This window comes from Hippocampus guttulatus, chromosome 9 (genome assembly GCF_054856545.1).
Source record: "Hippocampus guttulatus isolate MCC_2025c chromosome 9, RoL_Hgut_1.0, whole genome shotgun sequence".
Lineage (NCBI taxonomy): Eukaryota > Metazoa > Chordata > Actinopteri > Syngnathiformes > Syngnathidae > Hippocampus > Hippocampus guttulatus.
This window is the reverse complement of record NC_141269.1, coordinates 9,147,917-9,164,129: the sequence shown is the minus strand read 5'-3', so window position 1 is coordinate 9,164,129 and position 16,213 is coordinate 9,147,917. Positions and strand designations below refer to the sequence as shown.

General features: G+C 41.5%; 1 protein-coding gene across 7 annotated transcripts in view; it reads left to right on the top strand.

Moving 5' to 3' along the window:
* The window catches only part of LOC147200216 (receptor-type tyrosine-protein phosphatase delta-like), a 190,527-nt gene that overhangs the window by 71,698 nt on the left and 102,616 nt on the right, over positions 1 to 16,213 (top strand). For all 7 annotated transcript variants that reach the window (XM_086119019.1, XM_086119027.1, XM_086119026.1 and 4 more), the window contains exons 4-5: positions 4,243 to 4,318; positions 7,228 to 7,273. The gene's annotated coding sequence lies outside the window, so the exon portion shown is untranslated. The remainder of the gene's footprint in view (positions 1 to 4,242; positions 4,319 to 7,227; positions 7,274 to 16,213) is intronic.

Sequence of the window (16,213 nt, the reverse complement as noted above, 5' to 3'; positions counted from 1 at the left end):
CACGGCTGGAATTCCAATCACAGTCTAACATTTGTAACTTCATCTAAAGTAAAGAAAAATAAGAAGGTGTTTGTACTTTGAGTCATGGGGATCTCACACAATAACGCCTGCATGACATTTTTGCCACTTTTTTTGTGCTAATTCCGCTGAAATTAATCCTCACCTGCCATGGTGCAAATAATGCCAGGTGTTTCTTATCTAACTAAAAACTTCAGAATTGCCGAACAGTGAAAGAACAGTGGAGCTGGTAGAATTCGCGCAGAAGAAGTAAATTTACCATACTGTAATTTTGCCACATAGCAACTGTATCAATGTCAAATCTCTGGCCCTTATTCTTAATTTGCACGTCCTCATTGGCACTCTCGATCTCCTTTACTCGGTGCAATTCCATTAAACGTGTTCAGTATTCTTGCACCGTGTCTGGATTTGGAGACACTTTCTTTAATGTGCCTGGCTAGCTCGCTCTTTCCTTTCTTTGGCCTCGAGCACAGCAATGTGGAATACGTCTTGAAAAGTAGGACAAAGCTGAGTCATTTGTTGCCATATACCAAATGACGATTCACAATTGTCACCATCTATCTATAATTCCCGTGCCCCCCCCCCCCTCCAAGCACGTCTGCTCTGTCATCGTTATTTCATTCGAATTCAAGAATATGTAATTATTTTGCAAAAACATGACATGGCTTCACAAAAGATCTTTGCGCACCTCATGTTATATATCCAAACTCCACATAGGAAGTCCGCAGCCCAGATTCGAACCGTGGACCTCTGTACTGTGAGGGGGACGTGCTAACCGCTCGAGCACTGTCATTGTTTTTCTGTATGTGCCTTCTAATTGTGCAAGTTGTCCATTTGTCCAAAAAGGAACAGTCCCTTCCTCCTATAGTGCTGCCAAAAATAAAACTTAAAAATTCCAAAAAGTCCTTACTTGAAAAGACAGCACATCTGCTGCCCTGCTTACCCACTTTCCTTGATGTTGAGGCCAGTTGACAGAACCCTAAGAAGAATGTTTCACACATGCTGAGTGACTGAAGATTCGCTGATTTGACCTGCTTGGGGTTACACATCAAAACAGTTTTTCTGGGACATTGTTTTGCATGAATCGTTTGGTTCATGGAATTAACTTAACTCAAACTTATTTGGGTTTTTTTCTTTGTCGCTTCAGTGAAAGCTTTCATGAGGGATTTCCTGTGAGATTCCCTTTGGGAAATCAAAGCCTGAAAAACCTTAAAGCAATCACAATGTATAATTATTTTGCACAACATTTTTAAGAGGAATTTAAGTATTGATTCTTCACCGTTATGTTGTTTTGTAGTCTATGAACTTGGGGAGTAGGCAATCAGAAGTCACCATGGCAATGACCATGATGCTGTTCTTAGTATATATAACAAGCGGGCGGCCCGAGACCAAGATTATTTTCAAGCAGTTATTAATTTTCAGGTCAGCTCACAGCATATTTCTGGTTTCAAGTATTTCACTTCATATCACAGGTAAATCCAGCAATTCAAAGGTTCTTTTGATGGGGATTGGGCAGAATGAGAAAGGGCTTAAATGACTCCATATTATTGCTTTAAACTGTTTTTAAGGTTCCCATCGTGAGAGAAAATGGAAACTACAAAACCACAACTTAATGCACAGGTCGTGTAAAGTATGAATGCCCGCTTGGACGCAAGTTTCCCAAATGATCTGGTTTCTCCTCTTCCGAACAAGGCTGCTGATGTCTTAATTACTTCTGGTTGGCCCAGGACAGGTATGATTAACAAGGTGATTTTCCACATGGGGACTAGTGAAAGCCCAGAGGAAAAAAAAAAGAAAGAAAGAAAATACCCGGTCTATAAATTTCCAAAGTTGAACTTAATTAATCTGTTCAGTGGTTCTGGTTGTCATTGAAGTTGTTTGAACTGGGAGAACAAATGTCTTGCAGGAATTCATGTCAAATAAAGTTTGTCTCCACCATTACAAAAAATAAAGAAATAAAATACTGTACAGGAGGCAATCTGGTGGGCCGGTGTTCGAGTGGTTCGCGCATTAACCTCACAGTGCAGAGGTGCAGGGTTCAATTCCAGCTCCGGCCTTCCTGTGTGGAGTTTGCACGTTCTCCTGGGCCTGCGTGGATTTTCTCCGGGTACTCCGGTTTCATCCTACATTTCAAAAATATGCATGGCAGGCTGATTGAACACTCTAAATCAGGGGTGTCAAACTCAGGTCCTGGAGGGCCGCTGTCCTGCATGTTTTCCAAGTCTCCCTGTTGCAACACACCTGATTCAAATGAACAGGTTCAATGTCAGGCTTCTGCAGCACTTGCTGATGATCTGATCATTTGAATCAGGTGTGTTGCAAAAGGCAGACTTGGAAAACATGCAGGACAGCGGCCCTCCAGGATCGGAGTTCGACACCTGTGCTCTAAATTGTCCCTAGGTGTGAGTGCGAGCGTGGATGGTTGTTCGTCTCTGTGTGCCCTGCGATTGGCTGGCAACCATCGATCCAGGCTGTGGCCTTTCTGTGAGGAGTTTCCATATTCTCCCCATCCTTGTGCCTGTTTTCTCCGGATGCTTCCTCCCACTTTCCAAAAGCATGCGTGTGAGTTTGAAGAATCTAACTGTCAGATGGTCGAGGCTCCAGCTCGCCCGCAACCCTAATGAGGAGAGGTGGTATTGAAAATGGAAGAATATTTTACTGAACAGCCAGCTGTGAGTTAAAATTTCAATTTCTGGTTCAATGGTTACCATCACATGTTCCATGACTGACACTGGTAAACCTTTGAGGCACACACACACTCACACACACACACCCGCGGAGGAGCGTCTTCTTTAGATTTTCACTCACCTGAATTGTCACACAATTTGTGAAGGTGTTCTTCCCCTTTGACCCACATTTTCCCATAAAATGTTTGGTTGACTGTGCCATTTTTTGGCAAAATTTAACTTAAATTGTAGTGTCAAATAATTGGTTCATTAAAAGTAAACTTAACACAATTCTTTGATGGTACCGATGTGTTTGAACGTCCTCATTTTTTTTTTTGCACATATCACATGAACGTGTCATAATTTTTGACATTTGGACCCAAAACTAAGGTGTTTTCGGTCAGAAATGCTACGCACTGAAGCCAAGTGTTGTAGTTTTAATTCAGATGGCAGTCCCTAGTGATCGTTACATCAGGCAATAATATATGCTGCCATCATCATCTGGCCTTATTTACTAAGTCGGTCACAAAGCAGAAATGGAGGAATGGTGTAACAGCACAGCCTAGTGGTAGACATGCGTTATGGCACCTTGCTCCAGTTGCAAATGAAACATGATTGTGCTAACTGAAGTTGCTTGGCTTTATAATGTCATGGTTGGACTTGGATTTTACTGTTACCCTTCTGGCATTCCTGGGTGGAGTTTGCATGTTCTGTTTGTTCTTGTGTGGGTTTTCTCCAGGAACTCCGGTTGAAAAAAGTTGACATCTTAGAATTTCAGTGGCAATGATTGATCTAGAAAAAAATTATATATATATATATATATATATATAGAGAGAGAGAGAGAGAGAGGCCCAACTCTTGTCCGAAGTCAGATGGGATAAGCTCCAGCAGACCAAGTCCCTAATAGGGACAAGCAGTATAAACTATGAATGGATTTATGGATGTATTTAAGACTACAGAAAAATAACATTTCTAATCTTGAGCCCGGTCATCTTTTTCATATTTTGCAACCGATGACACCAGCAGGAAACCACGAGAGAGTTCACATTTTGAACGTGCAACTGCACACGGTGCCTCGCTGCTTACGTTACATGCACTTGCGCGTCAGTATTCACATGTGTGTCCTAATGCAACCCGTTTGATCTGTCAGAATGTGTGCTGATCATACAGAGGTGCTGCATGCTTTTCCCACACTGACTTTCTCGGCCACACGCACACAAATGCACAGGCCATTTGGCTGGCGAGAAGAAACTAGCCTTTTAAAAGCCTTAAAAGCCCCCCAGTGTGGGAGCTGAAGCAGGGCTGCCCGTTTGACCCGTGTGCTTTTAGAACTTGGCTGTAGCAGTTGAACTCGGGATGCACGTCAGTTCCTACGATCCAAACGCTGTGGCATAAACACACACACACACACACACACACATCCATGTGAGCACCAGAGGGAACTCGGCACCAAAGCCCGAGTTGATTTTAAGAGGGTTGAATTTTGAAAGGCAAAGACTCTCTTTCCTAATCTCCTCATCCCTTTCCCACACCTTCCCACCCTCCCTCTGTGTTGCAGGAGAATTCTGGGGAGATTTCTGACTCTTTCAATCCTCAAAGATGAAGCAACACTGGGGACCCGTTCACTGAGGCGGGTAAGGGCTCACTGCTTCGATGACCTCCAAATGCAAAAACGTTTTCACACAAAGCCTCGAAAGATTGTTGGATGCGGTTTGCTCATAGTCTATTTTTTTTGTTTTGTTTATGAATTGTAGAGAGTTTTTGCATTGTACAGAGAAGATTTGGTCCATGAGAAAGTTGAACGGGGCACACACATACTGATTTTTAACGTCTTAACCAATTTTTAAAGTGTGAGAGACCTTACATATTTACTGTCTGTTTAGTAAATGAGATAGCGCAGCACACCACACATAATCGGACATCTCGGCCGACAAGGGCGAGTGTCCTCCCACAAACCAGATGTCTATTCGTAGTACCAAGACTGACCTGTGAGAGGTAGCAAGGCACCACAGGGAAGACGTCCAGAAAATCTCAAGCAGAAAGAATCGTGGTGGAAGAAAAAATAGAAGGCTTACTGTTAGCATATCTGGTAGTTACATTGCGACTAAGAAATCTATAGCAGCGTTCGGAATCTCCCTGTCCACTAACATCGCCGACATGGTGTCTACAGGCCATAGGATTGTTCTGAAAATATTTGTGTATAATGTGCGTATTATATCGTAAAATATATTGTGATTTCCTAGGAATATTGTAAAATTGTTCATTTGGAAACGTAAGCATGGGTTTCCTACCTTGTGAAATCATTGTTGATGCATCATCGACATGATCACTTAGATTGGAAATGGGCAATTTAAATGTTGCAGGGGTCACAATTTTTCATCACAGCGACTGGGAGGCCACCTAGGACCACACACTTCCGAAACAAATGTACTGTATGTGACAAAATTATATTTTAAATTTGGACAAAATATGCACATATGTGCAAAATACATGCTCTTAGTATATTTCATTTTTGCTAATACGATCCACAATCCTAACCCAACACCAAACGGTTTGAAGCAAACAACAAACTAACCACTTTTTTTTTTTTTACAGTGCAAAGGGCTCTCTTGCATCAAAATCATCATTCAAGGACAGCACAAAACTGCTAAACAAGAAACGGAGATTAAGTGCAAGAACTAATTTTTCAAAATGTTTTGAGAAAAATTAAGCCACTCAGAACTTTATTATTGAATGTTTGCCGTGTATATAATTAAAAATTTGCAAAAAAAGTGATTAGGCACACTCACATTAGTAATACAGTATAGGGCAGTATAAGACCCAGTGTCAGCACATCTAAGACTTGCCTGCCATCCAGTGGTGATTGGTGATATTACAACTCAAAACTACAGTCAACCTCTGCATTTTTCCTTTTGTCTATATTTTGCCACAAAATATGATGCCATTGATCTAATTGATGATGATGAAATGATGATGATGATGAAGTAATGACATAACATCAATTTGTCTCCAGCAACAGCTGCTTCGTAATTGACTATCACTCTCGTTCACATCCCTTTCATCATGAACTTACTGACTGGTTGCGATTGGCTGGCGACCAATTCAGGGTGTACCCCGCCTCTAGACCAAAGCACACACGCGACCCAGGTGAAAATAAGCGGTAAAGAGAAGAGTTAGACAGATGTGCGATTGTCAGTCCCATCTCTTCTCCAGATTATGGGGGAAGAATCAGACTGAAAACATCCCACACCAGTTCAAAATCATCTTTTGAGAACATTCATTCAAATCGGGGAAATGCTTAAATACAGCCTGATTGCTGGTACGTGTGTGTAAACTGCCTATGTGACTCCAGAGGGACCGAAATATGAAAATTTAACCAACATCCGCTACAGAGTGGACAGACTTGCAAACGAAGCAGACAAGACAGAGTGGCAATCCTCGTCTCTTTTTAAAAGGCCGCCTCTTATACATTATTGACGATGTAGCTCTCAAACGCATCGCCGAGCTTTTCCTCTCATGTCGACTTTTGCATGGCGGCACCGTTCTAAATATAAAGCATGTGTTCATCCCTTTCTACCCTGTTAAAAGATGCAGCAGAGACTGTGTGTGCACGACTCTCCAGTGCCATTTTCTTCCTCCTTTGTCAGAGCCTCAAAACTTGCAAATAAAAAAAGCAGAGTTTTCATCTCATTCTTTGAAAGGGGCCCTCTGTGGGATTTCCAAAAAAAATGCACACAGGAGGAATTCACGTTATTAACAGGATAGCTTTGGATGGTTCATAAATTACTTTCAAAAAAAGATAAAAGAAGGAAAGTAACTCCGATTTAACTGACGTCAGCTTGGTCACAGTTGGTGTAGTATTCAATTTTGTCTCTAGGTGGCAGAGCAGCAACATACCCAACGGGTATGTTCCTTTTTCAAACATGGAGCCTAAATGATCAGTTTTTACTGTGTCACTCAGTGTTTGTTTGTTTGTTTTTTTACTCAGCAAGCTGGCACATGAATGAAGTCCCTCTGTATCATTACTTTCACATTGGCAACAAACACTGATGATTGTGTCTATAATATTTGAACATATATAAAAATATATTTGTCAGCTTCCAACAATATTTGCTTCTGTCACGACATTATTTTTTTCCCTCGTAATTTTTGTACCAACTGAAAATTAATTCAAAACCAATTCATGATACATAAAAAAAAAAAAGATGCTTCCGTTAAAGTGTAAAAAACACATCATAAGAACCGCATGCAAAAAAATATTGTTATTCGTTGCAGTATCATTAGGAGGAAGAACCACGGTCCTAATTTGGGTCTCGAGCTGGGAAAGTTTGTGAAACATGAATGTGGAGGAATTGATTGGCCCAATTTGGCAACCGGGGCATCCGCAAGCCTCACTTCATTTGTCTTCATCAAACAGACAAGCGTATCAAGCAAATGACTCTTCTTGGATGACAAGAGAAACTATTTGTTCATCAGATGAAGCTTTCTGTTGATTGATCACGTTTGCAGAACGTTTATACTCTTCTCTTGTCCGGTATTTCAGCTCCCACTTCAAAACTGCCCTGCTCAGTGATGAACCATGACTAAAGGTAATGTAAAAAAATGTAAATATATGCGTGCTGATAACATGTGGGACTGTATGCTTCCAGGTAGACACTATAAGTGTTGGAGGTGTGCCTTTTGCTGTTGATTTTATTACTTATGCCGTAAATGGCTGCCAGGCTCAGTGCGTCAGGTTTCTATAGTAACAGTGCACATTAGTGCTGGGCCTGAGTGGGATATGAGGGGTGCACAGGGTGAGGCGAGGGGGTGGAATTGGAAATTAAGTGCCTCCAGCCGATGAGTGCATGTGTGTGTGTGTGTGTGTGTGTCTGCGTGTGTCTGCGTGTGAGCGCATTGGTGCTTGTATACGTCAAGGTGTCATCTTGTAAAGGGTGTGACGGGGGTAGGATATTTCACACACACACACACACGCACACACACACGCACACACACACACACACACACATACATACACGCATATGCATATGTTGTGTCTGCAAAGGAGCGTAGGTTGTGAATAACCTGCATATGTGCCTCACCGACCAACAAGAGACATCGCGAGGTGGTTGTGTTTGTTGTCACTTCCTTTGCCACATCAGTGGAGATGTTTTGACACATAATACATTGAAGATGAGAAATATTTTGTCAAGTTAGGCCGTATTTTTGGCAGTGGTAGTCATGGCAGTTATTGCATCCTGATATGGGGACATTGTCGTTGTTTGATGAAGACTGTGAAGACTTTCGGGGGGAGCAATAGAGACACGTAGATAAAAAAAAAAAAACATAAAAATACAGCCAACCAACTGCTCTCAGAATGAAGAAACAGCGCTTCAATATTTCGTTACTTCAGCTTTTAATAACTATTTCAACTTAACGGCTTTGTGCTCCGCTGAGAACTAGTTTTGGTTACGTGTTTAATTATTTTGCAGGACTACACACAAACTACCGACCCAATCTTGTGGGTTACAGGCTGAGACAGAAGGACATTGCCTTTAAGTCTTGTTTATTTTTCTGTGAATAACACAGAACACTTGGCACAGGTTTGTAACTATATTAACTAGATATCTCTGAATGAATTGCAACGAAAGAATGGTTTTGTTTGTTTCCATTCGGCAGAGTGGTGATTGTACAAAGATGAAAGGTGTCGACTGCCCCCTTGTGGCTCGCTTTTGCATTTTAGCATCAAAAGGAGACAAAATTGTATCAAACCTGTGTGACCTTAAACCAGTCTATTATCTCTGACTCAAGCAGAGGTCAACATCATGACTGTCAGCGGAAGCATTTTTCCGGAATCACAATTGAAGAATTTTCCGGTTCCAAGTGCTCCAGAAAACGTTATGTAACACGGCAGCTGCGGTGAAACGCTCTCAGACTTCCACTAGAAAAAGAAACACCACTGAATCATTTGCCGTTTAACTTGAAGCTGCAGTGAGAATGATCCTTTTTAATATCATTAGACAAGGATTTAAATTAATTCAGCCTGGAACATCAAGATTATGTTCTGGCAACAGTGTGTGCAAGGCGGAAACACCACTCTCTTTTGTTCCTGTGCTTCTCTGAAGCTCATCGCTATGCACCAATGTCACACTGTTTGCACACGAGTTCAGCTAAATGAAGGCAATGTTGAAATCATTTCAGTGCTATTTGAATAGTGCTGAAGTTATCTTGGGGCATTTTTTTTTATTGCTTCCTCTTTTTATTAATACACAGTGCTGAGGGAAAAGATGCTGGAGCGCTCTCTTGCTATGACATTTTGCCATTTCTATCCCAGAATGTGGCATTATCATGGCCAGCGTTTGTGATTTATGTGAAGATTTGGATGGCCACGACAAGTTGTTGCCAAGGCACAAATATGTGATATGTTTTGGTGTTTGTTGTGCACATGATGTTTGCACATGTTGCAGAAATAGCAAATCAGAACAATGAAAGCACTTAACGTGTCACCGACTATTCTGCAAACTGCACATGAGGATTTGTTTGATGCCTTGATCGTATATTTTCTTGTAGATTTTTATTATTGGTAGAGTGTTGCTTCATTTTTGTTGTTGTTAAAAATATTTTTAGTAATAATTCAAAAATACGTATTTAAAAAATGGTTGCTTCTTTTGCGAACAGAAAAAAATTAATTCGCTAAAGAAGCGATCGTTTCTCAGCATTGTATTTGTGTTAGAAAAATACAGATAATTTTCACAATTTGGAGAATAGGATTTTTGGTCATTTTGTTTTTCTGATTTTCAAATATGCATGGGAATATATATATATATATATATACTGTATATATATACCGTATATATATGTACATTTTTTACAGTATTTACATACACATTTACAATACATAGTATTTTTTATAGAATATTTTTCTTTAAACAATGCAGAATTAATTAATAACGTGTAAATTTTAATCAACTGAAGAATACATATCATTGCTACTATTGTGGAAGTGGGACAATATAACAAGTAATTTTCTTGAAATTGTCATAGATGAGCAAAAATGGTCATTTGACATATGCCAAAAATGATGTCATATTTTCACTAATATATAATTTAGACTTTCCAGACTTGCTGCTACTGACGATGTGCGGACAAAGCCGTGATATTTGATTGCTCAGGTTGATGCCGAGCGATGCGGTCGAGAAAAGATGAATGATTTATTCAGATGTCAGAACTAGAAGACGTGTTTTTAAATCTTTAATTTCTTAAACACTCAGGTTAAAAACAACAACAACAACCTGCCATGACTTTTGACAGTAAGGGGATAAATCGGCCTGACATGAACCTTTAGATGACATTTAAAGAAGCCTTGAGTCTTTTCAGCATACGCCTAGCCAAGCATCTACACACAAGTCGCTTTGTCTCCTGTGTTTGCACAATGCGCAGCCTGCACCTTGCAAGACGTGGCTTCACCCGGCGATTACACCTCGACGATTCTTCAAAAGAGAATTTAACTTCGGCCAGTCAGGCTTAATCTGGCCATGTGGAGTGGGACCTGGGTCCTGTGGAGCCTTGGCCAGATATGACGAAGAACAAAGAGTAGGCAGATTAGTGGGCACGAGGAAGAGGTCGGCGCCTGACAGGCCGTCTCTTGGCGGCTCCTCCCAAATCTCTCCACTCTCCCTAATGAAGTCTGAGGCAGACATTATCCCCCTGGTGTCTGTTTGACTTTCTCTTTCCCGAGCTCTGTCCGCTTCCCTTCTTGTGAGGTGAGCATGTGGGCGAGAGGAGAGGAAGAGTGTGTGTCTTATCGCTTCATTAGTCCGCGGATTTCTGGGTCACTAGTAGCCTTGTTCCCACTGTCTCACATGCTGTAATTACCCTCACATGAGTCACACCACATAATTAGGATGGCCCCGGACCCGCTCAATGGGGGCCCACACGCAAACACAAACACATAAATGTTAGTTTTAGCATGCCGAGCAATTCTAATGAGATTATGTCGGTTGAGTGTTTTGCTCACAATTAATCATCAACCACATGACTTCACGTTTCCTCCGAATCAATTATATTTTTCAATCGGGGGTTGGGCTAGACCCCTTAGTTTCTTCCGAAATCTACATAATTCCATCCTAATACTTACGTGTTCTAGCATGTCTCCAGCTCTCAAAGCAGCACTCATAAATGCATGCTTGGATGAGTTTGCCGTGAAAGAACCCGGTAGCCCCGACCCCAACCCAACTAAACATCTCGAGATCGTGAGAACAGACGCTGTGAGTCCACTTTCTATCCGGCTTGTGCTGTATTGTTTCACTGCGTGCAGACGGCTGAATGACATCGCTTGCCAGGTTTTTACAGGTGTTTCTGTGCTAGTTCCTGTCAAAATAGTCCCAATACTTCACTATTAAAATGACCAAAGTGAAGTTTGACTTAGGCTGTCCCGTTAGAGAGAAAGTAAATCTGCGCTTGGCCATAAAAAAGAAGCCATGGGACAAATTCTATCTTGTCATCCATTCTCTAGGTGATAAAAGCTTTCTCACAGGGGTGCTTAAAAACAGCTTCTCTTTTGTTTTCCTCATATCTCTTCTCTCAAAACCTTTCAATTTGTACTGGATATATTCTACTGGCTGACAAGTTAATGGAAATACTGACAACTCAGTGCAAAGAGTCTCTGTTCAGAATATTATGTTGGGGGGAAATCTATGGTATTACTTACGTACATGTAGCGGGCAAGTCGTGGGAAAGAGGCCCTCCAAAAGCTTAAATACACGCGCGCGCGCACACACACACACACACACACACGCAAGGGCAATAGATTAGGGTGGGGATTACGGAAGCGTACTATAGCTGCAATTCAGGCCGAGACAGATCACTGTCATCCTTCATAAACATAAAGACTGGAGCAGTATTAAGAATGTACAGTAAGTCAGGATGGATTTGGATGTCTTGATGGCTTACTCAAACTTAAAATGAGGCAAGCAAAAAAAAAAAAAAAAATCTAAATATGTATTTTTTTAAATACAGTACTCTAATAATCTATTCATAATGTGCCTTTACCAGTTTTAATATAAATGAGTACTGTATATAAATCCACACTGTACTTCAGTTTTTGTTTGCATGTTTATACCGATGGATTGTAGTAGTGTAGTTCATTTAAGGTTGAAGACATTTGTCACGTAATTATTTCTCATATACCGCTCTGTGATCCGACCGAACTGATCTTTTGACGTACATGTTCGCATTGCTAAAACAAATGTGACTTCAAATGTGAACGGTATGCGTCTGTGATGTGGCACGCATGCGCACAAAGCATGACATCGAGTGACACACACACACACACACACACACACACACAAAAATGACGTCAGATGGCACATTTGTTGCGGCTCAATTCAGAATGACAGAGGAGCGAGGCGGGGGGAGGTAGAAATATTTGGGGGAAATAAGATGGTGCTCCTTCATCTCCTGAATTTAATGGAGACGTCTACTAAAGATGATGTCATGTCAGTGTTGCGTGTAATAAATGTCTGGATGAATTTCTACTCTCACCACAAATATCCAGTTGATGCTTCATGTTTCCGGTGGGATTAAATATAAAATTCAAGAACGTTTGTAAATTTCTCCCCCCAGCACTCTTCCCCGTCCGCGCGGACTGCATAATTGGCTATTGATGACGTATAGGTTGAATGTGTGCAGATAAGTATTCGTACTGCAGATGCATCTGATTTAAGGGCCCTGGGCAAAAAAACAAAAACAAAAAAAACCAGGGGGTATTAATGTACATTTTAAAGAAGACGATAATAATAGACAGACATTGGACAAGAAGTTATGTCAGAATCAATTTTTTCCCTGAAATAAAGCGCTCTGAATGGATTGCTTAATCATGTTAGGTGTTTTAGTTGTTTTAATTAGATCTCTGCTGAAATGGGGGGGGGGGCTTGTTGTGGTTTGTTGTCATGGACTTGTGTTGTTATTCACAATGCGCTGCTTTCAATCAGGCTGACATTTTGCAGTATATGCGATTCTTTGTGTGCTCTTGGCCACCATCGTGCTTTCTAGACACTTTGATATGATGTTTAAAAATCCAGCCGCATAGCACTCAGTCATATCCTGCTCATCCATGATGGAACACTAGTCATTCTCTGACTGAGTTGCTCAGTCTGTGGTGAGCTCTGCTTTGGCTTGGCTGCGTCTCGCATGTCTCGGGCCACCAGACATCTGTCATCAGCACGCAACTCACTGGAGGTCTGTGGCTCCCTATGAGGTTGTCCTTTCTAACACTGTCAAATACAATCAGCCTCTTCATGTCCTTAATTTTTTTTTTTCAATTCACTCTATATGTTTCTTCCTGGCCTCCACCATCTCATTGACATATCCCCTCCCCTTCTTTCAGCACATTGTAATACATAACCAGCAATTTGCCAATCACGCCCACGATGACACCCATGTATACGGGTCCACACACACACACACACACACACACACACACACACGCACACACACTCGACGCATACAGACCACAAGAGCTGCCATGGTGTATAATAACACATAATTGGCTATTGTGGGTTGGCAAAGGGAACCAATCACAGTGACAACCGCTTTGTGGGGACCTGCGTGAATGTGTCTGCACGCATGCAAAGTACACAGCTTTGAAAAACTGGCCAATCCAAAGTGCACATCTCTTGTCTGTTTACATCCTTTTCATGGTTACATCTAAGTCTAAATAAGCTATTCAACTGCGTTATAAGCATTCAAGGGGAGGTTTGTGTCTTGCAGCGTGACAAAATGCAGCCATGCACTTCCTCACTAATGTGGTCGCTGCTCAGCTTGTCACTCGTCAGCCATTTGGAGAGAGTCAGCAGCCCTGGTTAATGGGCTGTCATCTTGCCAGGGAACCCGTTGACTCCAATTGCTCCAAACTCCCAACATAATGTTGTTCTTTCGGGGGGGGGCAGGGAATGCGGGGTTCACATAAAACACCAACCACAGAGCCGGAATTTAGTATGATTTCAGAGGAAAAAAATACCGTAGGACGTTTAATGTCAAACATAATGATAATTTTTAGTCCTTTTTAGCTCGTGCAATTTGTTTTGGTTTTGGAAACTATGTTTGCCCTAGAAAATTCATCGAAGCGATGTTTTAAGTAGCATGTCAACCAGAATTGAAAGAATAGATATTCGAAAAGAAAGGAGTAACTGTTAAAAGGGGAGTTTGTGGTGCAAAAACTGCTAGCAAGATGTGCATATAGCCTCTCTTCACTAATCCCTCTTCTACCTCAAGTCTCTGACTAAAGCCACGCCCCTTACTAACCGATATGAATGTGATTGTCAAACATGATCTTTCATAATGGCATGCCGTTATGAAAATGCATAGTCGTGACAAAGACACAGAGAACGCTGTTCAGATTCAACGAGATTAGCAGCGCTAGCAATATGAGTACAGAATTAGCACTGTAAAAGTTATCAATTTCAAGTTTTATTTTTTGAAATGTAAAGAGCAGAAATGTTGCTATTACTGCATCACTTCTGAATCTTCTCAGCTGCGTGAAATCCCTTCGCTTGGCTTCTATTTGCTAGTCGTATGCCCAATTCTTGGCAAATGAGGCAAGGGCCTTTTTAGATTTTTTTCAGTGGTGGACACCATAGTTTCAGCTGGTGTTCTGAAGTCAAAAGTAAGAGGTCAGTCCAAGGCAGCATAGAGAACCCACCAAAAGTCTACTCCGTGTGATTGGCACCTCATCCGGCATGCCTGCTGTTTCTGGTTGATTGATTTTCCTCAGTTCTGTAAGCCATATATTTGATCATCCATCATCTTGGTTTTGATTTTGGTTGGTTTTGGATGGAGGGGGTCTCCAAACGCTGCTGCTTCAGGTTTACTGTTTTTTCAATTTTTAACACTCTTGTTGAAGCAGATTCTTTATTTTGGTACGACCGAAAAGATAATGCTAAACACGTGTTGAGCTCACTCAGCCTTGCTGCTTGCTCAACTAACGTCTCGTGCGGAGTCTCTCATGATTACCGTTCACATACTGCGACTTTAGGCACCCCCCACCCCGCTCAAAACGATTTGATTTCTCAATTGAAGTGTGTCAAGGGCTTTCGACTTTCCTCTGAGTTTCATCTGTTCTCAGTTATTAGCTTTGTGTGTGTGTGTGTGGGGGGGGGGGGGGGGGGTCGATAAACGAAACTAGTGTGAAAATAATGAGTCTGAAACTACAGAATTATGAAAAATATCTTTCTAGCTCTGGCATGTCAACCATGTTTGGTGAATGTGGATCGCAATGTCGGATCTCTGCAGGTGTATTATTCTGTTCTGTTTGAACACATTGTTTTATTCTCTTGAAAACACATCAAGCTACACCAGCCACACTCATGCCACATATGGAGAATGACTCATTTTATACTCATGCTTGCTTTTTTTTTTTTTAATATAAGTTTTCTTTAATCATTCGCCAAGTTTTGTCATTCATTTTTCCTCACTTCACATGGCATGTCTGTCACCTCTTCCTCACTCACTTTTTCCCCCCTTCTTACTCTCGGCATTTTCACTCTCATCCAACACAGACACAGACTTCTCTTTGTTTATACAGCGTGTGCGCGCACGCATAAGCGTGTGTGCTCCTCGTACAGTATACTCTGCAAATCAGTTTTTTTTTCTATCAGTTGCTAATAAGTGCTACCATGAAAATGCGCACATCAGCGTGCATACTTCATCTTTCCAACCAGCTCAATATGCCCAAATGCAATTTTCTCCATGTGGAAAGAGCACACTGGATGTTCATCATTCTGTGGCCCCTCTCTTAGTTTTTAATAAAAACATCTTCACGCTTACGAGGCTGCTGTCTCTCATGTGCCCCACCCCATTCCCCACCACATCACTCCCTCAATTTCAGTCCTTTGTCACAAGCACGCACACGTACACAAACTCACATGCACTGCAGGGCTATACCTTCCCGCCTTGTGCAGCTCTGACGTACAGTCGTAGATCCATCTCTTGCACATGATTAAAGTGCATATCGCAGCTCGTCCCTGACAGTTGTTTTGCAGTGCTGCTTTACATTCCGAGCTGGTAACGCTGCCATGCAGCCCAACCGAGCGCATCTTGAGTTTGTGTTTGCAAAAAAAAAAAAAAAATCACTCAAACGATGAATATGACAAAGCTTTTATAAAATGAAGTCACAGACGTTAGCGCCTGCTTCAGTGAATTGATCAATTTGCGTTTTCAAAGGATCACACTGACCTTTTTCCTCTGCAGCTCAGCCAGTGCAAGCGTCGCTATTGTGAGTGCAGTATGATCGTGTTTACAACACGAGTCAAAAGCGGTGCCTCTTAACTCCACAATAGGGGACATCACATAAGACATGTCGACACCGTCAGTGTGCTTTTGTCTCGTTTGTTGTGCTTTTATGATCCATGTCATAATGGCAAAGGGAGTGCAAATAAAAAACAGATGACAATTTCATCCAACTTTACAAATGAAGGTGAAGTATTCATAGAAGAAAGTTTTTAATTTGGCATGACTTTTTTTTTAATTTTACATAAAAATGCAAACCTTTA